We start from the raw sequence: 25,315 nt of genomic DNA on the forward strand, positions 1-25,315 counted from the left end.
TTCACAGAAAATACCCTTCAAATACTTTCCAGATTAAAAATTATACTGGCTCTCTCCAGGAGGCCAAACATCATTTTCGAAATGCCACATGTACATTCTGTACTAACCCCAGAGGTGGTGGTCCCTCTTCTGTGTCTCTCTGCCCTGTATCTCAGATCTTAGGAAGGTCTTAGGAAAAAAGGGTAAAGCCATCCCTAATAGCACAAAAACACGGAAAACACAAGGAGTCTGCAAGTAACACCATGTATATTTCATCCTTGACTAGAAAAGCTAAGGAGTAAATAAATAAAAATACAATTTACATGATACCTTACTGCTTATAGCAACTGTAATACAGCTGAGAACATGTTCCTAAGAGAAAATCATGCTTAAACATTTGGAAAAACTAGTGTGGCTAGAGCCCAGGTATCTAGTGACAGCATTCGTGATGGAGTTAGAATTCGTAAACACACAAGTGCAGCCAAAGCTCTGACTACACTGGGGACTCTTGCCAAGGCACAGAAGTTTTCCTTCCCTTGCTGGTAAGGTTATGGAGGGAATATCAACTGTGTGTTTGTACATGAATCATTGTGATTACTCAGGATGTCAAGGGGGCCCACGCCAGAGCTCCTCTCTCTCAGGCTACTGAGATTGCTCATCCCTCCCAAGCCAGTCTGTGCAGTTAGCATGCTGGGCACAGGCTGGAACACTCCCCACCACGCTGGCACAGCACAGCTTCCTAGACACTACAACACAGGCATCTGACACTACAATACTGGGCACAGATATCCAAAATAAGTTACGGGATATGCTGCCCTAAAAGGTCACGGTCAAGTCCACAAAGTAGATCTAATCTGTGGATGCTGCAGGTGTGGAAGCCCTGCAGAGTCACAGGTATTCCCTGGGACTGTCTGTGCTTGAGGCACACCTGCTGCACTGCTTCCAGCACCCAGGAGAGCCCCACACCTGGGTGAGTGCCAGGGGCGTTTCTCAAACACAAATGACCAAAACACTTCAATGCAAACTCTCCTCGCGGTTACCACGGACAAAACTACCACCAACTGCTTCCCTGTCCGTGTACGCCAAGAGATCCATAAATGAGGGTGATTAGACTCTGTTCTTAATTGAGCAATGTATATTGGAGTATTCCTCTGAAGTGAATGTAGTTATACTGTATTTATTTTGGTGTAAACTAAATCAGAATCTGACTATTTGCAATGCAACACAGTAAAAGACTAAATTATGTCTTCAATAAGCACCAAGCCTCCTAGAATTATTTCAGGGACTGTCTAACCTGTGACTGACCCAGCCAAGCTGTATTTTTCAGACATTAATGCAAACACATAACAGGCAACAAAAAACAGCCAACAGTAAAAACCTGTAGGGAAGAGAACTATCTCCTCCTTTGTCTGAATTATTTTTCTTTCACTGTGATTTTATCTTCACTGCGTGCTCCGTTTATAAAAAGCATTTTGTGAACCATGTATTATAAAATAGAACAGATGAAAGGGTGTTTATATGAATTGTATTTGCATTTCTGCATGAGTTTAATGCAGAATGCATTAAATTCCAAACTACTGATAATTATATTTTAAATACAATTAGAGTTTATACAGAGATGCCCAGGAATATTTTCACAATGTATTTTCAGATGAAAATGCCAATACATTAAAAATTTAAAAGCCCAAATATCAAATCTGGTCAAACAAAGAGGGAAAAAGAGAGGACAGGTAAGGAAATGAGAAGAACATATCTTCAAAAGAGAAAATTCCCTTTTTCACGCAGATTTTCAAAAAGGGAGATTAAACTGACTTAATAACATTGAAAGTCTTCAAATGAAACTGGAATGTCTCAATAGACTCAGTCCAAATTTCTGGGAGATTTTACATTTGAATAATATTTAAATTAGCTTTTCATCTAGGAAAAATATTAAATCTTGAAAATTCTCCTGAGTTAGGGCAACCATAGTGTGCCCAGCAATGCTGCTAATCAGCTGCTCAGAACATCAATGTCACCTTGCATTGCAGCACCAGCAGTGGTCCATGCCTGAAGGGTTTTCTCAATACTTGAATAAAAGTTGGAATGTTTGGGTAGGATTTCTTTTTTAAAGAAAACAGGGTGGGGGGTTTTGTTTGGTTTTGTTTGTTTGTTTGTTTTGGGTTTTTTTAAGCAAGATGATTTTTTCCCAAAAATTTTTGCAAATCTAGATCTGCCTTTTAATTTTAAATATTTTCAATGAAAATATCACTACGATGTAGTCCTAATCTAAAACTTTAATCATTTTTCTGTGCCTCAGAAACTTTAGTATATGCTCTAGTTAAAATGATATAATGAATAGATTAATCTTAGCAAAGTGGTTTAGTTTTCTGGAGTGAGATTCTCTTAAGTTACCTTCAAAGTTAATACAGACATGAAATCAATATAATCAGATGATTTTAAATTTACATGTTTCTTTGTGAATAAGATTCTAACATAAAATATCAGAACTGGTACTTAAATGAATATCCAAGATATTTCCTATGGAGTTTTGAGAATGCAGAAGATTTTTCAGATTTTCCTTTCTGAGAAAATTCTTCTTTATTGCAAACCCTATTGAAAAGTCACTTTATTTCCCACAGGATGTAAAAATGAGTCTAATTTCCCTTGAGAAAGGGTCTGTGATAAGTTGTTCTTCCCTGTGACCACTGGTGCTGCCCTGCCCCAGTACTGCTAAATCCTTTGTGTGGGGAGCTGTCAGGGCGTCTTCTCAGGGAAGTCAATAAATAGGGGTGGTTTGGGTTTTTCCCCTGAGCTTTTATTTCCATCTCCCATGGAAAGAAATAAGGAAACAACAAATTCTATAATTCTTTAAAAGCCAGCGGCTTGGCTGCAGCGGGCATTACCTGAATTACACCTTCTCACGCTGTAATTTAACAGCCGCTCGATTTGATTTACGCAATGCCCAGTATAAACGACAAGCAGAGCTCGGTGGTACAGCCTGCAGCCGTCCGGGCGAGGCTGGCCCGAGTGCTGCCCTCCGAGACAGTTCTGCCCCTGCATCACACCCACGGGCCAGGGCAGCAGCTGCTCCGAAGGTGTCACCTCTGCTGCCAGGGGACACCCAGGTGGGGCAGGGCAGGGACACATCACCCTCCAGCTGGGATTGGGCTTAGACTGTGCCCCTCTGTAGGAAAATCGCCCTGGTTGCTCTGCCCGGGGGTCACTGGGGCAGCAGCAACCTCTGGAAGCCTTTGTGGGGTGGTGATGCCAGGATTAATTTTTGCCTTTTCTTTTATATACCTTTTATATACCTTTTATATACCTTTTATATACCTTCTATGTATCCTTAATATTCTTAGCATGCATACTTGTAATTCCTTAAGTCCGATAACTTAGCATAGTCCTAGTGTTCTGTTAGGTCAGGAGACCAAAGATCCTAAAGGCCTCAAAGCAGCAGGCTGGAAAACCCTAAGCTATCTTGGGAAACCAAGGCCCCCTCTAGAATATATCCTGTAAACTGGAGATTTGGCCCATCCAGGGGGAAATTCCACAGATGGGGGAGTATCAGGCCATTCATCCTGGCCTCCCATTGGGGCATCCTTGTTAGCTATGCTAATTTGTAAGGTCTATAAATTGTATAGGTGATCTACTGTGTGTGTGCCCTGCAGCACATCCCACCTTGGGAAACCGTGCACCATAAGGATCCTTATTAAATACCGAGGTAAAAAAACCTTATCCCTCAACCATGTGTGTCTCTCAGTATTCAAACCCCAGGGAAATACATCAGTGACACTGCAGAAGACCTGGGGACCTGCCCTGCAGGGACCCTGCCAGCCTCAGCCCCAGCCACCCGTGGTGTCGAGACCGCTGTCGTGCTCCCATGAACAGCCTGCTCCTCCTCCCTGGTGGCCATCTGCCATGGAAAGCAGCATTTGACACTAGAAAGATGTCATCTTGTCATCATGTCATCCCTGCAAGGTGGGTTCAGGCATCCAGCCTAGGCACGGGTCACAGGGGCAAACATTAGGAGCATAAATTTGCTGCTTACTCAGAGAAGAGAGGGGTGTGTGCAGTTCAGAGCACCTAAATTTGAGGCCTGAAGCAGCACAATACACCAAAGGAGCAGTTTGCCGCCCCCAAAAACCTGGTCCTTTCAACCTCTTCAGCATTTAAACTGCAGAGCTGGCTGCTTTCAAAAACAAATGCTGGATTGAAAGGTTGACATTACACTATGGGCATTTAAGCTTGTAATCAGTGTTGGATAGTTGCATAGGTCTCGGACAAGAATACACAGATTAGTTTTCTTTGCATCATTACAAACACTTTAAGAATATTTTTTGCCATGGCATTTATTTTCATCCACAATTTTTACAATTTTTATAGTGCATTCTGGGAAGCATACGATGAGCTCCCAAATCAACATTCAAGCAATTTAGAAATTAAAACTTATTTAAGAATCAGCACTTAGAGTATTATCAAGGTTTTGTTCTTATTTTGTACTACTTCAGCATCATGGCTTGGCAAAAGGATCTAGTCAGTTCAGTAGAATCAGTATAATGATTCCAATATTAACAAAAATGAGCAACAGGGAATATGATTTAGAGGTAGTACCTGTCAATTTTGAAAGACCATCTTTTGGCTTATGTGCACTCCTGCTGTGTGTACGTGAGAAGGAGCTTCTTTCATGTATTTCCAGATCAGTTAGATCTCCCAATACAGCTACAAGATAATGAGCCCAAGTCTGCTCTGACTGCTGTCTCACAGACAGGACAGGACATCTCCCTGCATGCCATGGACTTGCTGGAGAATCCTCAGCTGTCAGGGGACAAACAGAAAAGCAGTCAGAGCAAACAGCTTTACCTATAGGCCTACAGCTAAGGCTGTAGTGTATTAATGGTTGCCACGGAAAATACGAAACTGATTATCTGCCATGAAACGAGAGGGCTGATTCTCCCCAGCTGTACACGCTCCTGGCAGTGTAAAGAATCTGCCTCTTGCCTTTGCTCTCTGATCACACAAGGAAAATCTGCCTTACCTCTCTCATCCTCTTCTTCACAACCATGACTGAGGTTGGGTACATGATCAAGGCAAAAAGGGACAAATGGATTTATCACCTGGCTGACCTTGGCCATACTGTCAGACACCAATACGACTGCACACACAGGAGAGTGCTGTGCTCACTTCATTGATAAACAAATCACTTCTAGCAGCCACAATCCCACCAGTACTGCTGGCAGGTAAAATTTTGTTCAGCGAAACTCTGTTAAATATACTCCCAATAACATACAACTGACTAAGCCAATAGGATCTTATAAGAATGACTTAGATAATCTGTTCCTTTTAGCGGCTGTAATGGGAAATGTTCACTTCTTGGAACTGTCCTTTAGCGTTCTAATGCAGGTTTTTGTAAAATTCTCCTCAGCTTTGCCGTAGGATTTAGAATATTGTAACTGTGTCAAAATTGTTGCCATCCGTGTCAAAATTTAAAATCCTACAACATTTGTCACTTAGTTCTTTTAATGGCTGCGTTAGTCAATATCTGACATTTGGTCCAGTGTATATTATACCACTGAAATTCTGGCACAGATTGCAGGTCACAGACATCACACAAATGCACGTGTCATACAAATCACACCAATGACAAAACAGACACATATATGAAGTTTTAAAAATGTGTCTTACTTATTTTTAAAAGTTTTCATTGACCAACCTTATTTCAGCATTCCCCTCCAATCTACATAGATCCAGATCATGTATAGCTTTTAGTCAAAAGTATGGAAATGCAGAGATCATTGCAAAACCCAACTATGTCCTGCCTTGTTTATGGGGAGTGAGTGTTCCCCACTTAAAGACAACTTTTTGTTAGGCATACACTTCAATTCTATCAGAGACAAGTACTAATAAATAGTCAAATAGTATACTCTGGTTTGCTTATAAGCGTTCATAAAGGGTAGAGAAAGAAAAAGTAACAGTTTAATATAATTCTACCGTTAGTTATAGGGATGCAAAGCTGAAGAAGCTCAGGTGAAATCAGCAGAGATCTCCAGATACAATCCATGGCTGACAACTGCATTTGGCTCAGTTGCTTACAAAGCTCAGCAGTGGCTATCATCCTCATTCAGTCACACCAGCTCAGCGAGCAGCACTTTGGAAAGAAGAGGATAAGTCCTTAGTGGCACATCTGTTAGGTATAGATGGCATTCATCTGAGTAGCTTTGCCAATGGATGACATGCCAAGTCCTTTATGCTAAAATGCTTGTGCTTGATGTTAATCATTCACTCTGCCAGTTAACATGTTTATCCTTCTAGGAAATACTTTGATCTATACTGGCACTTGAAATATAGCAACCAATTTTACTAGACTGGAAATGAACAAACAAGATCTTGTGTGAATTGCCAAATGGCACAGCAAAATGCAGGATGCACGTTACAAAGGGTTGCTTAGCAACTAGAAAAGGCCATGCACTCCATTTCACTATTTTGGTTTGAAATAGAAAATAAATGGCCTTATAATTGTTTGAAATACACGGAGAGCTAGAACATAATACTGCTCTGGAGAAATCTATTTGTGAGGAGTGTGTGTCATGGGAGTCAGAGAGACTCTGAACTCAACATTCAATAGGTAAGTGAAGGAGAAACTGCCTTTCAGATATTTTGCCTTAAAATGTAAATGTAACGGTAGTTTAAGTTCAGTGCATGTATTCTGCTATTCAACGAGGATTTAAAACAATTGTTTATTTTACCTTTCATCTTCAAACGTTAAGAGGGTTAGAGGGTTTTTTGCAAAGAACACTATTAACTCATCCTCTATTTGCATGCAAGGAAGTGGAAGTTTAGAGCAGTTGGTACTTTACCCATGCAAGTTGCCAAACTATGACTACATCACAGGCATCCTGAATCTAAGCAGTCTTAAAAAAAACAAACCAACTTCTGCATAACATATCCTCCTTCCTCCCTCTTACACAGCTCCCCCCATGCCTGGCAGCTGGTCTTGAAAAAACAGATATAAATAATTGCCTAGAAATACTTCATCTTCATACAGGAAAAAGAGATGTCTCTAAATACTCCAAGCCTCCCATACTTCAAAGCAGCTACTGTCTTTATTTTCCAGTACAAGAAACTGAGGCAGAGATTAAAGCGATTATTGAAAATCACATGGGAAGCCTCTTGGGATTTGAGAGCAGAGTATGGACACCTGGCATTTATCTTAGTGGTACAGTCATCTCCTCTTCCACCAGTACTCTTTTTATACAGGGATCTAAAGCAGGTAGGAGCATCCCCTGATATTCCTTGGCCATTAAATTCCCCTTGCAAGCAGGGTCTCTGTGTTAGCTCCCAGCCCAGGCAGTCCTGGTGCCGAAGCCAACAGCCCAGTCCCTACTGCAGCTGCAGGAACCTGCCTAACTCGGTGGGAGTGGAGTGGGAAGAGCTCCGGGGCTCAGACCTCTGTGGCAGCGTGGTACAGCAGGGTGAGCCGAGCACAAAGGGGCAGCCACTGTCAGGAGGTGTCAGTTCCTTAATCTATGTAACGTGTAAGCTGCAGCCAACAGCCCTCTGCACAATACCCCGTGTGTCCGCTGAAAACGGCGTTGCCCATAATTGCATTGTTTGCTTAGAAGGGACCCGAGATCCGGATCAAGTTCAACAAGATCTGTGTCATTCTAGTTAGTGCTGTTTTTCAAGCACACCCCTTCAGTGAACAGAAAGCCCTCTGAATCCATGACCAGACTTTCAGGGCCAGATAACTGACTGTTTCGGTTTCTTTCAAGTTGTATCGCAGTAGACACACACAGTATCCTGGATACTGGACAGATTTAAAAGTGGGAAGAAAAGGTTCCAGCACACTGGCTTTAAAAGAGAGAACAAAGTAAGTGAGGATCAGAGGGAGGAAGGCGATCGCTATGACACTAAGACAATTAATCACTGCCAGATGTTAAGGGTCACACAGCACTGCATGCTGGGAAGATCAGCAGGGGTTCTTGGACAGGGAATAGAGGGAAAAAATAACCTGTCATGTCAGTGAACTAGTCAGGGGTTTAGGGTTCCTGTCGTTTAACTATTAGCGTGCTCTTAATAAAATGACAATGCATTGAAGAAGGGGAGGAAGATAGGGGGGTCGGCAGAAAAGAGGGAGTGACAGCTTAATAATCCCTGTCTGTCAAAAGCACTAAAAATACCATCCCAAATTCAATGTTCTTACTTTTGTAATGAACGCGCCAGGGTTCCTGTTTGATTAATAGAACACTTGTTGACTGACAAGGACAAATGTGCACATGGTCTGAACACAGCCCTGTGCATAAATAATTTAAATTGCACCATGGCCAGAGCTCAGCTTGCACTGGGGGTTCTGTGATAAACCCCTATGTTTCAGCAGTTCATAACTTGGCCCTAAAAGAAAAGCTCAGAAATCTTGAGCCTAAAGTTGGACCAAGAAGGCTTCTTGGTTTCTTTGAAGTATGAAAAAGAAACCAATACCCTCTGGGAATCACAGACCTTTGTTGGTGCAGCCATGGTGGTGTCTCTATTGGCTCCAGTTGGAGGTCTCTCATATTACAGCAAAAAGAAAATGGCTTTACACCAAATGATGCAAACAAATTTGTGTTCACGCTAATTCCCACCTATCCCCATTAACAGAAATGTTAATGACAGAGGTATACACTCACCACAAAATAGGAGCTTCAGGAATAATTTTCAAAGGGAAGAGTTTAGACCATTTTGTAAATGGACATTTAGTTGCAAATATTTCCTGCGTGCCTTTGGGAGACGAATTTCATTTAGTTAAGGTGGTATCTGACAATACCCTTTTCCACAAAAAAAATCTGCTTTTACCTCAAAAAGGAACTTTCTCCACCAAAACTGGCACATCTTTCTGTTTTTAAAATAATGCTTCAGAGCTTGTATATTTATGGTGTAATTAGTTCTCACCCCTGGGTGAGAAACACACACAAACCTAATGGACAGAAAAATTAGGACACTTGTAGATGTACAGATTATCTCAGGCAAGACCAAACTTCAAAATTTTTATCAATCCTGTACAGGTATGACTGAATTCCCGTATATCATATCAGTCAGAATTCATTTCTCTCAACATTTTACTCACCTGATATGAACATGCAAACATTTGGCTGTTTCGCCATTTTTTCCTCGTTAAATCAGAATAGCTCTTTAAGTAATTTTTCAGGCAGTAAAATTTCTATGCTTGTTTAAACAGTTCATCACAATATGATCAGAACAGAACAATAACCAAACTGAATATATTATCAGATTAAAAACTATAACATTTCCCCAAAGAATACACACATGCTTTGTCAAATATTTGTTATTTCTTTTCAATTTGTTGGATCTTGTAATCTATCAGATGATTTTGGTGGCCTGAATTTGAACCCAGAGAAATGCTGCTGAGCACATTTAGCTTTCTCAGTGACATAAAAACTGAGATTTCTTTGGTACCCCTTGAGGAGGCTTTGGCTTTGCAGAATCAGGATCTCAAGGATTAGTAAAATAAGCGTTATTTTGTTGAATTTTTCTGAGTATTTCTTTCACAGATTTTGGGGGCGGGGGGGAGAGAGGGTGTGTTTGTTTGTTTTGCAATTTATAATGTGAAATATATAAATAGAACATTTATATACATTACATTATGTTATAGATATATATTACATTATATTATATATACTATATATTTATAGAACTGCTTATTTGCCCTCTTCCATATTAGATAATATTAATAACTACATAGGGAGTCCTCAAAAGGTAACCATTTTTTACTTAGTAAGTATCCTTCACCCATGGTAAGAAGTCATTGTTTATTCATTTCCTTGACATGCTAGTTGGAGTTTCAAATTGTTCTTACAAATCTCCATAGATTAGGCAAGGCTTTATAGCAACCTCTGTGTTGCAGTCAAATTGTATCAGGAAAAAGGGTGCACAGTAGCAACTTTTGTAATTTGTTGAAATGACACAGTCAAGACTTATGATTCCTCTTCCTAGAATTGCCAGTAAGGTGCTTCAGGCAAAATTTGGCTTGTGCTTCTGTTGCCTCCTTGGTAAAACTGTACTGAGCCTTCCCTAATCTTGTTAATCACACATCCATTCCAGTATTAATGGACATCACAGTACTGCACTATTATGGGATGTTTGAGAAGAAAGCAGAGCCAACAGAGAACTTGTGTAACCAGCAACTCACAACACGTGACTCCAGCGAGTGCATCCTTCCTCAGACACCTGCTAAAGCTGCACTCTGCAGAGGGCAAACATGGTTTAAAAATGCCTGTCTACAGCAGTGCTATCTCACTGGGCAACCTTCACTAAGTTAATGCAAGAGTTTGAGTGATGCCACACATTACAAGGTAACTTATAACAGTACTTCAGAGCATTAGTTTCCTCTTACCCTTTCTTCTTGCAGTTTGCTGGGGTCAGAAACACAACAGATGGTTGCTGCTACTTTGTAAGGCTTCTTTTTCCTGGTGGCCCATGATGCTCTGTCACTTCAAGGGTGCTTCAAGGTGCAATGAGGGTTGAAATGCTTTGAGAGATGAAGAAGCCACCTGAGGTACTGATGCACTGTTTGAATAAAAATAAATGAGCAGGACCGGTTACACAACTACAAAACCCTTTCTTGCAGCATCTTGAACAATTAGTTTTACCTTGTGAGACTGTTTTTCAAAAAGCTAAAAAAGGTAAAAGTAAATGTTGTATAAACCTCAGACAGCTTTTGGGTATTTAAGAAGGTGACTAGATGGACAACACATCACATTGTCACAGCTGTGTGCAACCCTGCCCTGATGTTCCATCAGCTTGGACTGTATTAGCCACTTCATCATCCCGAGACATCTGGCAAATGACCAATATACTTTTGTCTCCAGGTTTTTATGGATATAACAGCCTGAACAAGACCAAAAGTAAAATTTGCACCTTATAGAGATACACGTAATAGTTTGCATAACTGCACATGGGTCATGTTAGGAGGGCATTCTCATACATGAAACTTCCTTTGCTCCACAGCACTTTCACACTTGAGTCTGTTTCATGCTTTAGATTGTTCCCCTAAATGGCATACTATGAGATACTGCTAAACATTCTCCTGGATCAGTCATACGATTACACATGTTTGTTCCACATGTGCCTACCAAAAATATCCAATGCCTCCATGTAGCTTCCCTCTTTAAAGTAAATAGCAAGGAATAGACTGTTTTATTCCTCTCCAAAACTTTAGTCCCAGTAGACAAAAAAAAAAAAAAAAAAAGTTATAGTGCATGTGAAAAGCATGGGCAACAAAGAAAGCACAAAAGCTTTTTTGGTGTCTAGTTTTTGTCGCTTAAGCTGTTATACAAATGAAAACAGACTGGCTAGCAGCCAGATTGAATTGTAGTTAAACAAATTTCTATTATACTTATTCACTTTGGAAAATGCAAAATAATTGATCAAAAAGCAAAAAGCTCCCAGAATCTATTTTGAATTTAAAGCTTATATATTAACAATCTACAACAAGCTACTTGTTCTGCTGTTCTAGGCAGAACAAGTCATCATTTTAATTTGTGACAACAAATAAGCCTATTTATTTTCTAAATGTGGGAAAAGTTTAAAAACTGATATGAACAAAACGTATCTTTTCTCTTCCAAAAGCAATGATGAGCATTTTAATTTTTGTTTGAAATTATACAAGTAAGCAGATATAATATTACCTACAGAACTATTAATTGTCAACTCTGCCCACTTATTTGCAGGCTATAGTCTCAAAACAATTTCATAAGATTGATTATTCAGCTAGCAAACACACAGGTGAGCTGTTTATTTAAGAACATTTAATTAACCCAGTGGGGTCTTGGTCTGAATGAAATGGCTTTGTTTTTCTTTATGCATTATGGTAGAATATGAGCCTAAATTATCAATTATATTTAACCTCCCGCCTAAACTAGAGTAATGTGGCTGACAGGAGGAGAGTTGACTTTTAAACCCAGCCAGAAAAAGTGTTTTCTGACAGAGTTTCAACTGAACAACACACATGCAGACAATTAGGTTTTAGAGGCTGGCCAAAGCTGGAGAAGAGCTGGAAACATGTTCCTTAGTGTTTCTCATTAGGACTGACTGAGGGAGGATTCCACGGCAGGATGGCTGGTTCACGGCTGCCCTTTCATCTCACAGACCTGTGCATAATGTGCCCCAGATCCTGTGGGTGTGGTTGGGTGGGGGAAGCCCAGTCTCATGTGGAAGTTGTTTTTCCCAGTGTGTGATTGTGGGGCAGAGAAGGTGGCAGCCAGTGTGACTGGGGCAGGAGCGCAGCTCCTGGGGCTGCAGCCAGGGCTTTGCCCCACACAGCCCCTCCCTCTGCACGCAAAGAAGGTTACAGCACTTGGGAATCTCGGCCAAGCTGCCTGGGGAGACTTCTAAATTCCCTGACAAGAAATATAGGCTTGCTTCCCCCCCAAAAAAAAAAAAAAAAAAAAAAAAAAAAAAAAAAAAAAAAAAAAAAAAAAAAAAAAAAAAAAAAAGTCAAAACCCCAACCCAATTTAATAACACTGCTTTAATTCACTACAATTTGGTTGTTTCTCATCAGTCTCTTCAAGTACAGTTAACGTCTGCACATCTCTGAGCATTGGAAGGGATTTGCATCTGAAGTACAGTTTACTTCAGCAGTTTGTATGGAATAATTGATATCCTGTTACTTTTCCAAATGTTTTAACAAGACTTCAATGTGTGTTAGCTTGTGCATGTTCTCAAACATCTGTGTGGCAGACAGATAAAACCCAGACATATTGATAAGATGGTGCAAAAGGAAGCATTAAATGCATAAATACAGTGTGTCTACCATGACCTGATATGTTGATTTCTTCATACTTTTCATATGCTCGCTTGAATTTTGCTGTTAAGCAAGGATTTCTCAGTCAAAGATGCAAGCCCAAATCCAGCATCCAATTTCCCTGCAGTATTTCTAAACCACAAACTAGCACAATTTATAGAGAAGAATATCTGCTACGACACATTTTCTCAAAGGGAATATTTACTGGAGAATCCATCACCCTAATGACATCTTTTTTAACCCCTATGTTTTAAACATTTTGCTACAAGTATGTCTATTCACATGAATTAGTAGAGCCTGTATTAGTCAGCAGTAGACCACCACATGTGGTTGTACAGAGAAAGCACCTCAGATCTCACATAAAGAATATGCAAAGTTTGAACTGGTTTATAATATGTTCAAATTATTCCAGAAACATTTTTCTACTTTTTACAGTAAACTTTAGTCTCTCAGAGATGCACTCTGTAGCACATTCGCACACGATGCTGAAGCAGAAAAATAAGTGAGATTCTTACTTCCCTTTTGCTCCCGTTTAATCTGATGACCCTCTTGTACTCTAGTGGTCCCAGAGAAACCCCAAACTATCTTTTATTGTTCTCCATGGCCACATTTTACCTCTCAAATATTTACTGCTCAGCTACACCTAATTGCCTTCAATGTTGCTTCTTGGAGAAGGAATGACTATCTGCCTCTTCAGATTGCTCTTCCCAATGCTGTTACATGAATGATATAGTTACAACTCTCCCAGTACTTATTTTCTTACAGTTAAAACATCTGGAGCCAGTTACTAACATGAGAATCGCAAAAGGGAGAAAGTTTCTGGCCTTTGTGGTTTCTGAGAAAAGTCACTCAAACATACCCTAACAAGCCCACAAACCAGAAAATAAAGCAGTATTTTATTTATTTAAAGTATCATTAATTTTCAGTAGTCAGGGATGACAATAGCAGTCGGCTGATCCTGTCACCTCAGTGTGACCCTGATGCCCTGACTCCTACGATGGACAGACAGCGGGGTGTTTGGTCAGGGGAGGAGCATTTTCCTGTGCCTGGGAGAATGCTCAGAGCAAGGACACTGCTGACCAGCTTGTGGCCATGCTGGAGCAGGGAAGAGCAGTGCCACCCTGCTCATGAGCACGTGTGACTTGAAGGCTGTATTTATTTCCTACTGTAATATACTTATTGTTCCTATTCTCTACGGCACTCGCCAAAATGCTTACATGTGCAATAATTAACAAATAAAATAGTGGTACAAAAGCAAAATTTATGCTGCTGCCCAAGATTCACATGGTTTTAGACTTTGCTCAGAGATAAACTATGTTTTTAAAACACATGAAAATTTCCAGGTAGTACACAACAACTTGTTTGTGAATCAATTTTACATTTTAAGGATACTTATAGATTTACAATATGGAGTTAAAGATTTCTAAAGAGATGTATTACAGAAAACTTTTAAGATACCACAAGACATTTTAGTTTATGTGCAAGAATACACCTGATAGAAGAGGAGCTCCTGGAAAGCTTCAGAAGCCTTTAATGTGAAGCCCTTGTCTTTTCCATTTTTGAAATCTTACTCACCTGAGTAAAATAACTGCCAACTGATCCTTTCAATCTGACAGGCTGTAACTTTCTGAGCTTGCCTTGGTCACAGAGGGCCAAGAAAAGCTGCCTTACATTGTCCTTCCCCTCTTGTTCCTCTGTTTCTCAACTTTTTCATCTTTCTTGTGAATTTAGAGAACTTCTAAACTCTCAGGCTTTCAAAGTGTGACACATGAGTTTAACACACCTTGTTAACTTAATATTTCACAGAAAAGACTTTCCTTTGGAAATATTCTAGGTCAGCCTTTCCACTACGAGAAGTAATTTTTCTAAGGTCTTGGTACATACAAGTACCGAGCAGCCTCAAATTGTGAGATCAGAATTAGACCCTTTATAGTTTCCCACTGGAAGCTGATTAAAAAAAAAAAAAAAAATCAGAAAAACTATTTTGGTCCACTGCCATCAATGGGAATTGTGAAGAGTCACAAAGGAGAAAATATTCCTAAAACAGAGATGGAAACTGAGAAGGAAAAGCATGAAAGGGCTTCCAGTCATGCAGTGGATGTTGCTCCCTTGTGAACACACTCTGATGTTTTCTTCTTAACAATGAACAAAAGCTATTTTCTCTAAGGAAGAGGACAGGAAAAGTCTCAAGCTAAAGCTGGGTCAGGATTGGTTAGCATGGAGCTTCTGTGTCATTGGTTAGAGGAATAAAGTCCAATGAAAAGTCTCTCTTGTCCCCAGCCTTTGCTCTCCCTTTGAAGTCCATCTTGTTCCTCCAAAGTGTAGCTTGCTGGGTGCCAGTCTTCTACAAATTTCCCTTTCCCAGTCAGCTCCCTACCCAGTCCAGCTTTTATCCTGTGCTGCTTTCCCCTTCCAAACCCCTAGCTGTAAACTGTCGTTCCCGCCCCCCCCCCCAACTGGACCATTTAGGAAGGAACAGATGAGAATTTAGTTTTTAAACATTTTTTCCAGCAGTAAATAATAAACCTTTATCTGAATGGATATTGGTTTCTGCCACATTTGATGCCCTTGTTTTGAAGCATCACACAACTTTTCACATATTTGGGACTTTGGCAGGGTGGGGGGGTGGGGGGGGAGGGTGTTAATTTTTTTTCTTTTTTTCCCATCCATTTCTTCCTTTCAGACCTAGAAGTTGAAAAGAATTAAGGAAATGCATAGCTTTTTCCAGCTGAAGTAAGATACAGAGGTTTCAAAGACCTGAACTACACTCACAGTTTCCTAGTGCCTTCAGCCAAGAGAAGCAGCACCAGGCCATTATTGCCTCTGATCCAGCCTGGGGTGGGAGAGCACAGAAATCTCCCGCTCAGGGCAGAGTGCTGGGCTGCGCATTCCCACCCGGGGCAGAGCACACAGCCCTCACACCTCCTGGCAGCATGGACCAAACAGAACCAGCCTTGCAGCAGACCCAGCAGGCGCTTCAAACACCTTTTTAAAGGTGTTCTGATGGCATCTGGCAGCATAAAGGCTTTTTCTGAAATGTATATATTTTTATACTTTAAAACAAACAAACAAACAAAAAAACTTATAAAACTTTGAAAATAATTAGCAAAATATTAAAGCTGAACAGATATTTGGAAATAATTAAATCAAATGTCTATATTTTAAAAAAAAATTGACTCTCAAAGCTGAGATGTATTTATCTTTTAGTGAGCTCTAACAAATAATGTCATGCTAAAGCCACAGGTAAAGATAATATTGTCAGAATTTCCAAAAGTTAAAGTAAAGCACAGCTTAATACTAAGATGCAGATTTTGCTGGTTTGATGACTGAACAATATTATTTCAGGAACAGTGAACCATAGAGCTCTCACTTCTTGTATTGTTTTTACACTTGACATGTACAAGGACAGAAAAACTCAGTTGTAAACTGGAGAGAAAGCCAGAACCTTCAAAACTAGAGCAATCTGAAGATGTTCAGGATAAGATTTTAAAATAAACAACAGGAAAAACAGTTTTTCCAGAAGAATGCTTCCTCCCCCTCTTCCCTGTCCTACTCTCCTCTGCCTCCAGCAGAGCCAGCACCAGATGTTTCAGAAACCACACACTGGGCAGATACACAGGATCATCTGTCCCTCCTTCCATAAAGGTCTCATCCAAAGGGAAAAATTTAGACAACCTAGTTCAAAGAGCACGCCAGTAGCAGCAAGTAGCAAGCCTTCCATTTTAAATAGCTCTTATCTTTGAAAATAGAAATTTTAATGGAATAATTTGTAAATTTCAAATCCAGAAAATTTGGATCACAACAGTAGAATAGTCTACAGGATATTTTTGTGATAAACACATTAATCTAAACCAGTTCATGAGTATGTAATCTACAAATATGACTAATGAAGTCTATTTACTCAGAATGAAAAAAAAACAAAAACAAAAACTAACACAAAGTAAAGTCCTGACATATCATTTTATAGATTTAAGAAAAAAGTTAAATACTTTTACAGCAAAATAGAACTGTTTCACCCTAATCCAGGAAACTGTTTTTCCTATATGCAAATGCTTTAAAATTGCAAATTTCATTTCCTCAAATATATGTAATGGTTTAAATTTAAAATGGCTTTAAATTTTAAAAATAAAATATTTATTCAGGATTAATTGTAACATTTAATAGAATGGATTTAGACATTGAAATCAAGATGAATAATTAAAAATGGGTTTGTTCCAAAATAAGATAAATGTGTTGGTTAAAGACAGATTTCCTTCTATGTCTAAGTGTAATAGGCAAGATTTTTTCTCTGACTTTGACTGCTCTTTTACTTCTAAAAGCAGCAACAGTAAAGGATTCCTGGTGACAAGTGCTAGGGTCACAAGCAAGGCTGGGGAGCTGAGGAGAGCAGTGCCCAGGATAGCACTGAGGAGGGGCTGGGGGTTTGCAGCCCCTACATCCCCTCTAGGACTGCAGAGTCTAAAACACCTCTTGGGTTGCTTTAAAGCATGCAGACAGCCAGTCCTGCCCTGCCTGGCCCAGGATCAAAGGACTGGAAAGGTGGCTCTGTGCCACTGCTCCCCCTGGCTCTGCTCAGCCTCACGAAGGCCAAACTCAGCACAGCTGAGAATCCATCCCAGCACGTTAATCATGGCTTGGGTGGAATTGCTGTCATACTGAAGTTTTCATTTCCTCCACCTTTTAAAGCCTGACTTGTTCAAAGGAAGACAAGATTTCAATTTTGCAATGAAGCACCTCAGATTGGAAATGTCCTTCAGTTTGCAGTTCTAGAAAGCAAGTGAAATTTGTGGAATTTGAGCATTTATTACATAGAAAATATTTACGAGTGGAATTATTTCACATGTCACTTGACAGTGATGTAAGCACAGCACTGTGAAAGACAAATCCTAATCAAGCTGCTAAAAGCATTTTCATATTAAGAAAAATGTACTGCAGTTAATATCAAATTTGATTTGCCAAAAGTGCAGGAAATTGAGTTAGGTGTTCACTCTGTCTGGTGCCAGTGGGGCTTCTGGCAGTACAGCCTGGCACCAGAGCCTTGGGGGTTTCTTTGTCCTCCTTTTTGCCTTCACATGAAGAGAGACAAAGAAAACAAGAAATTACAGTAGTTTCAGAGTGGTGAAACAAAGTCACAAGAAGAATTGTACACTCACAATGAACAAGTGCAGATACGGTATTAGCCAAATTTCTTGCACAGAATCAGATACATTTTACCACAATAGAGATATAATTCAAGCCTTTACTGCAGGCCAGTTGCAGTATTGAGTTCAAGTCCTTTTTTATTAATTATATTTAAATGGCATACAGAGCAGAGACATACCACAGCTCCAGTGCTAGCAGAGCCAAAACTCCATGTATTCTAGAAAACTCAACACTCACTGGAAACAGATGCATAGTTATAACATTGCATTGATATATTGATATCAACATAGCATTATTTTGTTCCAGAAGTTGTTCCTAGGAGTTAGTCAGGAGCTACTGTCTCCCATGGACAGGCTGGATTGAGATTACTGTACACACTGGGATGTGAGGGACCAAAAATTCATCTGAGGTCAGAAAGACCAAGGAGAAAAATGAAAACTCCCTGTACAATGATGAAATATTTCTAACTAGAAAAAGTTTGCCGGATTATGGAAATACTTTCTGAATACTTTTTTTTCCCCTTCAAATCCTAGCCATCTTTAAAAGCAGGTGACAGCTCTCACAAGAGAAATTTTTCTTCTTCTCTCCTGTGATTTGATTTAGATCTCCTTTCCAGTGACAGACTGCCAGGTTGTGTAAAGCCCAGAGATCTCTACAGCAGGCAGTCCACTAATGACTCAGAGTTTGTGTAAGATACAGAGAGGTATATACAGAGAGCAAGGAGAGAGAGAGAGTAGAAGAAAGAATTAAGCATCCATCTCATTCGCCCATCGACAGGCCCCCCAAAGCCCCCAGGCTCGAGCCCTGCTGGGGCAGTGGGAAGCAGAATTACTCCTGCTGGGTTCCAGGCACCCCCAGTTTGTCAGTGCAGAAGTTCTATTGCCACTCCATTGATAAGTCACTATAAACTGCAGCTATTAAACATATGGAAATGTAGTAGTGTTTTCAGTGCTTTGTTTGAATGGCTCATATTTTTTGTCTGCAAAGTTGACAACTTTGAAAAAGTTGAAAACTTTTCTTTTTAATAGGATGTTTCTTTTTTTCCTCTCTTTTTTTTAATATCAGTTGCAAAACTGCCGAAGTCATAGTCACATGTCAAAACCCTGACACCTACTTTTAATGATTTCCATTTCCACTCCAACCGTCTCATCCACTTAACTTCCTCATTGCTTGGCTACTGCTCCAGCATTCACATCTACATTTTATCAGTGTTCTGTGGCTTTCAGTGACTCCACGGTCACTCACATATTGTAATGAAACCGCTATCTTCATTATGTTAAGTGGAATTTACTCCTTCAGCAGCAGTCAAAACAAAGAGGCAGTTAAATTTTCTTTATTTTGGATTATAGTTTTCCACTTCAAAATAATTTACCTTGGTTCAATTCATGTATAGAACTTAAAAATAAAATAGTCCAGTCAATGGATCTTTGCTTTATCAAAGAATAAGGAACTCTCACAGTGTGGACCTTTTGAGAAAAATGTTTTCATGATATTCAGCTGAGTGGAACAGTCATAATTAATTTGAGTCAACTGTGCCAAAGCAACATTAGTACTTCATAGGGGATGTTTGCAATGGAGGATGAGTTATTGACTCAACAGGCCTAACAATCCTAACAGAGCTTGACCTGCATTTAGCCTTGCAGTACATACAGCCAAAAACAATGAAGTCTCATCCTGCAGTTCTCACAGTATCTAACCACTTCCAAGGAAAGAGCTTCCCATTCCACTGTGTTAGAAAAATACAAACTACTTATTAATATCTTGTATTCATTACTATAATTAGTAATAGTTGTTGGCATCTAGAAGGCTTAACCAAGATTTGGATCCTACTGCAGTGCTTTAGGAACATCTTGGAACAGGCAGCTCTGCCTTGTGTGACTCTGTTTACAAACTAGGCAGACATGGGCAAATGACATTAGATCCTCTTGCCCAAGTTCACACCGTTGAAACACAGAGCTCAGGCAGGGAAAGTGACAGCCACAATGGAATAGGAAAAAAAAAAAAAAAAAAAAAAAAAAATTCCTGTAGATACTTTTATGCAGTCTAGGGAATAAGTAACTTCAGGCCTCAAACCCAAGGAATCACTTCAGGGATTTTAATGATGATGGGAATTGTTTGCTCCTAGATTTTAAAGTAGGTAAACACAAAATTTATTTGTGTTTATTTGCTGCTAACAAAGACAGCTTTCAGCACTCCTTGAAATAGGAAGGGGAAAAGTAGATTAAAATTTTATCTTTGTTTTGTTAAAGGATGTATGAACTCTTCTTTTGGGCCAAAGTATTTTTCAGTTCATTAGGACTATGTGTTTCTGGAGAAAAAAGTATTTTTTCTGATGTTTCACAGAGAGTGTAGCTTTGGTCAATATGATTCAGAATAGGAAAAGCCACTGCACATCTTTAAAGGAATGATGATGTATGATGATGTCACCATTGAACACTTGTTACATATATAGGTAAAGCCAAGAACAATGGGCATGCAAAACCAGAATCAAGAGCAATTTTTTCTTAGAGACTATTATGAGTTTTAACATCCAGACTAGTAAGCTAGCAAACAATTCCTTAGCCATAAGAGCAGATCACTGCCTGGAGAGCTGAAAGGACTAACTTTTTTTTTTTTTTTTCCTGAAAACATACTTAAATCAACCATACTATGTGTAAACTGAGTGCTTTTCTGCTAGGAAAGTAACTCCTCACAGCATTCAGAAAAAGTGGTTTATGTACCATACTTTAAAATACTTAGAAATATGTCCAGAGGACATCAGAAACATAGAGCAGGTGAGATGGGTGCTGAAGAGAGCCAGGAAATGTACAGAAGAGCCATATTATCTTGCACATGAATATCATCATCTCAGAATTTCAGAAATATTTTTAACGCAAAAAGCGTGTGTAGGTGTGTGTACACAGCAGAATATGAACTTATGGAAGGCTGTGGAAGTAGCTTGGGTTAGTCTCAGAGGTCACCCAAGAGAGACAAAACCAGTTAATAAAAAATCTCAGCTAGAGTAAAGAGCCCAAAGTTCCCACCACAAAGAGAAAGTGAGAACATTTCTTATGTAAAGAAGATCCTTCTGAAAGTATCTCAAAGGGTGACGGGTGGGCAAACATGGTGGAGCCTAAAGAGCAAGGAGGAGACACAAGTGACACCAGCTGAAGAGAGAAGAAAGAAAATATCTCAAATCCTTGATATATTTTTGTGGCTCTGTCTTCCTTTTCACAAAAAGGCATTTCTTCACAGTGAGAGGTTTAAATAATTCTTTCAGAAATTCCACCTGGTCCTAAGGAGTTTGCTCCCTTGAAAACTCTCAAAGGCTGGCTATTTTTAATTTTCCTTCAGCTATTTCCATTTTTTACCATTTTTATCTGTCTTCTGGATAGGAACATGTACTTGTCACATTTTGTCAGTTCTTACAAACTCTAAGTCTTGGAACCACCTCGTCTTCTACTCTGGACAGATTTACCAAGGGACACCAAAAACCCACCAGCAGAGGATGGATGGTAGGAGAAACTAAAGTGAAATAACTTAAGCTAACTCAAAGACCTACCATACATTGCACCCCTACAGGAAATATAGTTGTCATATGGCCCCTGAAGTCCAGTGATAATAAAAAACATGTAAGAGAACTTTTATAAATGTTATAATACCTTCACTTTTTTTTTCCATGGCTTGGGAGACCCAAAGCTCCCAAGGACCCATGTTCCCAATGGCTAAAGAAAGGCAGGAAAGATAACAACTCCTAACTGGAAGCTGCTGCTGGATCCTGACCTGTAGCTTTGCCCATTGTTTGTCATGGAGATGGGAACTAGGGCATTGTACTGGCCATGGAATTCATCCAAGTAGATCCAAAGAAGAGTGAAGGCAGTTAAAGAATACAGAATGAACTAATTTTTTTTCTCCATTTAAATATTTCACATGCCACAGAAGGGCATGGTTACTTTTACAGTTATTTTAAAATGCTGAGTTTTCCATTTGCTGAACCTGATTTCTTTTTACTCAATCACCTTCATGTTGGTTTTTAACCATACACTGTTTGTCAGCTCCTACAGCCATCACACCCATGGTAAAAATTAAATGGTCCACCTAGTATCTGATCTATTGAGAAGAAAACAAAGATTATAGCAGGGTTGTTCTGGAATACATTTTTAATAGAACTAATTTTGGTTTAGCACATTATTAGAGTGATGCCTGGTTTGAAAAAGGGACTTCCATCAAGAATTTTGAGGAGAATAAAAGCTAATAAATTGGCTGACAAACAAATGTTTGAGTTTAAACTTGGTAACTGTGCATTTTTCTTAGAACTGTACTAAGGGTCAGCTGCAGATGAATATAATGTGGGATTCATTTAAAAAATCATATCTATTTAATATATAGAATAATAAAAAAAAGACAAGCCACATCTTTACCTCTCCAACAGAGTAAATAACCTTCACACACTCCTTTTTTCAGAGGCTGACAGAAAGTCGCCATATGGGTCATAATGGAAACAGTATCTTCCACCTCTTTGTACCTGAGCAAATGACCTCCTTTCAAGATGAATTTTCCAGAAAGCAGGTAATTGAATTACTTGAGTGCTGATCCACTTCAAAGGTTGTTCTTTATAGGGAGTATAATCAGATTCTGATGCTTTGATCAAGGGAATCTATGAACCTGTTACTCGATCACAAACTCTACTATTTTCCATGAAGAGATAACTAATCAATTACAGAAATACATCTGCTCTGAGTAATGTTATTGATGACTTGACAGAAGGAATGCATAATTCAAAGCGTAAAACCCTTGGGAAAGCTGGCAGTGACTGTGGACCAAGGAATACAAATGAGACAGAGCATGGCCAGCCTAGAGGTAAGTTGCTAACGATTAATCGGGAATATCTCCTCTGGCTTCATTTGAAATGGGAGACAGCAGTGAAAGGAAGGGTCTGCTGCTCAAAGCCAGTTAGAAATATGGTCTGTCAAATCCTGCCACCTTCCTCTTCCCTGAGCAAGCCTGCTCAGCTTCACAGCAGAACCTGATTTTTCCAGCCATACCTGGTTAATGAAGTACTGGTTCTCTTCCAGAGAAGTCTATCCAAAGGCATGGCTCATTCACCTGTCTCGTACACCACACACAAACCGGTGTGAGAAATTAAAACTAGTCCATATTTTAAAAACACAGTAGTTCATGACTAATTGTACTTGACCGTAGCCAAAGGAAAATTCAGCTGTAATAATTACACCCATGTGCTAAAGACTCTCACTATTGTACTATGTCTGAGCGTCTCAGAGCATCTTTACAATTCAGGCATACAAGAAATACATGTCATTACCTAAATCTGAGTAATTAAAAACATCCTTGTTGAGTAGTAGAGTGCCTTACAACTCTTGGCTGAGTTATGCCCAGACCCACAGGTACCCTTCCTCCAGTTCATGAGCAGTGAGTTTCACCAGAAAAAACACACATATTTTCAAGCACAGAACTCCCCACTGCACAACCTTAAAGTGCTCTTCAAATTATAAAATCAACTTGAGGCTAACATAGGAAAGAATCTGAGGGGAATGTCTGGAGAGCTTAAGAATACCAAAACAAAGCACTGCAAATGAAGTCATCTTTGCAATCTCATCTACCTTAAGTAATTCAAAGATCAAAATATTTGTCAGTTAAAAACTTAATTCTTTCTTCTATCCATTTAAAATGAAAGCAGCTTGGTTTCTTTTTTTTTTCTTCTTTACGAAACTCAGCTGAATTTGGTCAAACTTTAAGATTATATTTCATTGCTTTGCTTTTGCTCACTGCTTCAATACCAGTCACAAGCTGACTTTATGCACTGCAAGGAGGATAAGAGTTGACTGGGAAGAAATGAAGGTAGCCTTAGAAAACAATTGCCTCCCATTTTGGCCTTGAATTCTAAGCACTCACAGGAGACAGAAGAATAAAGTGTCTGAGGTCTGGACAAAATTTTGCTGAATCGCTCAGGTGAGCAGCTCAGCCAAATCTGAACCTCCTGCTGCAAAAGACAGCAAATCTTTAGTGGAGGGTAACCCCCACATGGTGTGGTTACAGCAGCCAGAATCCAGTGGCAATGATAACTGTCCACAGCTTTTAAGCAATCCAGACATGCATGTGCACCTCTTATTCTTTCTCACGTTTTGCATTTATATGAAGCTATTTTGTTATTTTTTATTTCAAAGATGAAGGAAAAATATAGTCCATGCACAGAATTAACAAGATTAAGAAAAGGGAGGGGAAGCACAAGACATTTGAATCGAGTTTTTATGCAGCATGCCAAAACAGAGTGAAGATAAAAGTGATAGCAGTGCACTGAATGAATTGTAGGGTTTGTTTTCATCTTTCTTATTGAACAGATTCCTGCAGTTTACTTTTTTGAGCATCTTACAGCATCTTTGGATTAACCAACAAAGAAATTCCTTCTGCACGCAGCATGCAGTCAAATGAAGATTCTGTTCAAAGTGACATGAAATCAGAAATATTGGCTATATAACAGGTATTGTCTTTTTCTATACCTCTGTTCTTCATTGTCAGTAGTCTCCATAACTGAAGAGACACACTCACAAAGAAGGAAGAAATGTTCAAAGTGGGCAACAGATGCTTTATTAGAAGGCAAACCTTTCTCTTTTCTCTATTCATTTTATCCTAACACCAGCAGGTTTCCAAGGGGGAGAAAAAGCAGCTTTGAACTTTTTTTTCCTTCCAACTGCAGTATTTTTTTAAAAAAAGGTCTTAATTTCAAATGCTTTAGTGAAGTCTGACTTAGTGCTCTTATGCTACAAAACATTTCATGCTTTAATAGTAGGATCACTATGAGTTCTCCTTTATATTTGAATTCTTTTCTGATTATTAATTGGACAGACAAGTCCCAGTTATTGGTACTTCAGAATTCTGCTCCTCCAGGACCTAAACAATGCTCATCTTGGGAGGTAGGGAGCTATGGGGGACCTTTGACCCAAATAGCCTGGGAACAGTTCATGGATTCATTCCAGTGTCCTATATGAAAACCGTCTTTACCTCCACATGCATACGCAACTTGTGATGTAATCACCTTAAAAGGACTTCCTACACTAGTGAGGAGTCAGGCCAGCCTCTTAATTGAAGTCAGTTGGAGTTTTTCTCAGTCACTCAATACCAGAATGAACCCAAAGGAAAGCAGCAGCCAGACCCAAAGCAGGGGTAAACCAGGCTTGTTGCACAGAGACCCATCTGCATCCTGCCTCAGAGGTCCAAAGGCCAGTGTCACGTGCCCAACAAAACAGCATCCCCGGAGCCCTGCTCACATAAACATTTATCACACTGTGTTCAAACTTGGAGCTGCTCACTGTAGCCATAGCATGAAAAAATAGCAGGACTAGCACATTCTTATATTCCATGTCAATGAACTGGGACGAATAGGCATAAATAGGGCTTAATGCCTATGTATGAGACTGTGT

At 39.6% G+C, this 25,315-nt stretch overlaps 1 long non-coding RNA gene across 1 annotated transcript in view; it reads right to left on the bottom strand.

Annotated features, from left to right (window-relative positions):
• Positions 1-4,420: 4,420 nt before the first annotated feature.
• The window catches only part of LOC120757798 (uncharacterized), a 66,413-nt gene continuing 45,518 nt past the window's right edge, over positions 4,421-25,315 (bottom strand). The window contains exons 2-3 of the long non-coding RNA XR_005702671.2: positions 10,346-10,518; positions 4,421-6,103 (exon numbers count right to left, since the gene is read on the bottom strand). This is a non-coding gene — a long non-coding RNA (uncharacterized LOC120757798). The remainder of the gene's footprint in view (positions 6,104-10,345; positions 10,519-25,315) is intronic.

The sequence above is a fragment of the Hirundo rustica genome, chromosome 11, assembly GCF_015227805.2.
Source record: "Hirundo rustica isolate bHirRus1 chromosome 11, bHirRus1.pri.v3, whole genome shotgun sequence".
Classification (NCBI taxonomy): Eukaryota; Metazoa; Chordata; class Aves; order Passeriformes; family Hirundinidae; genus Hirundo; species Hirundo rustica.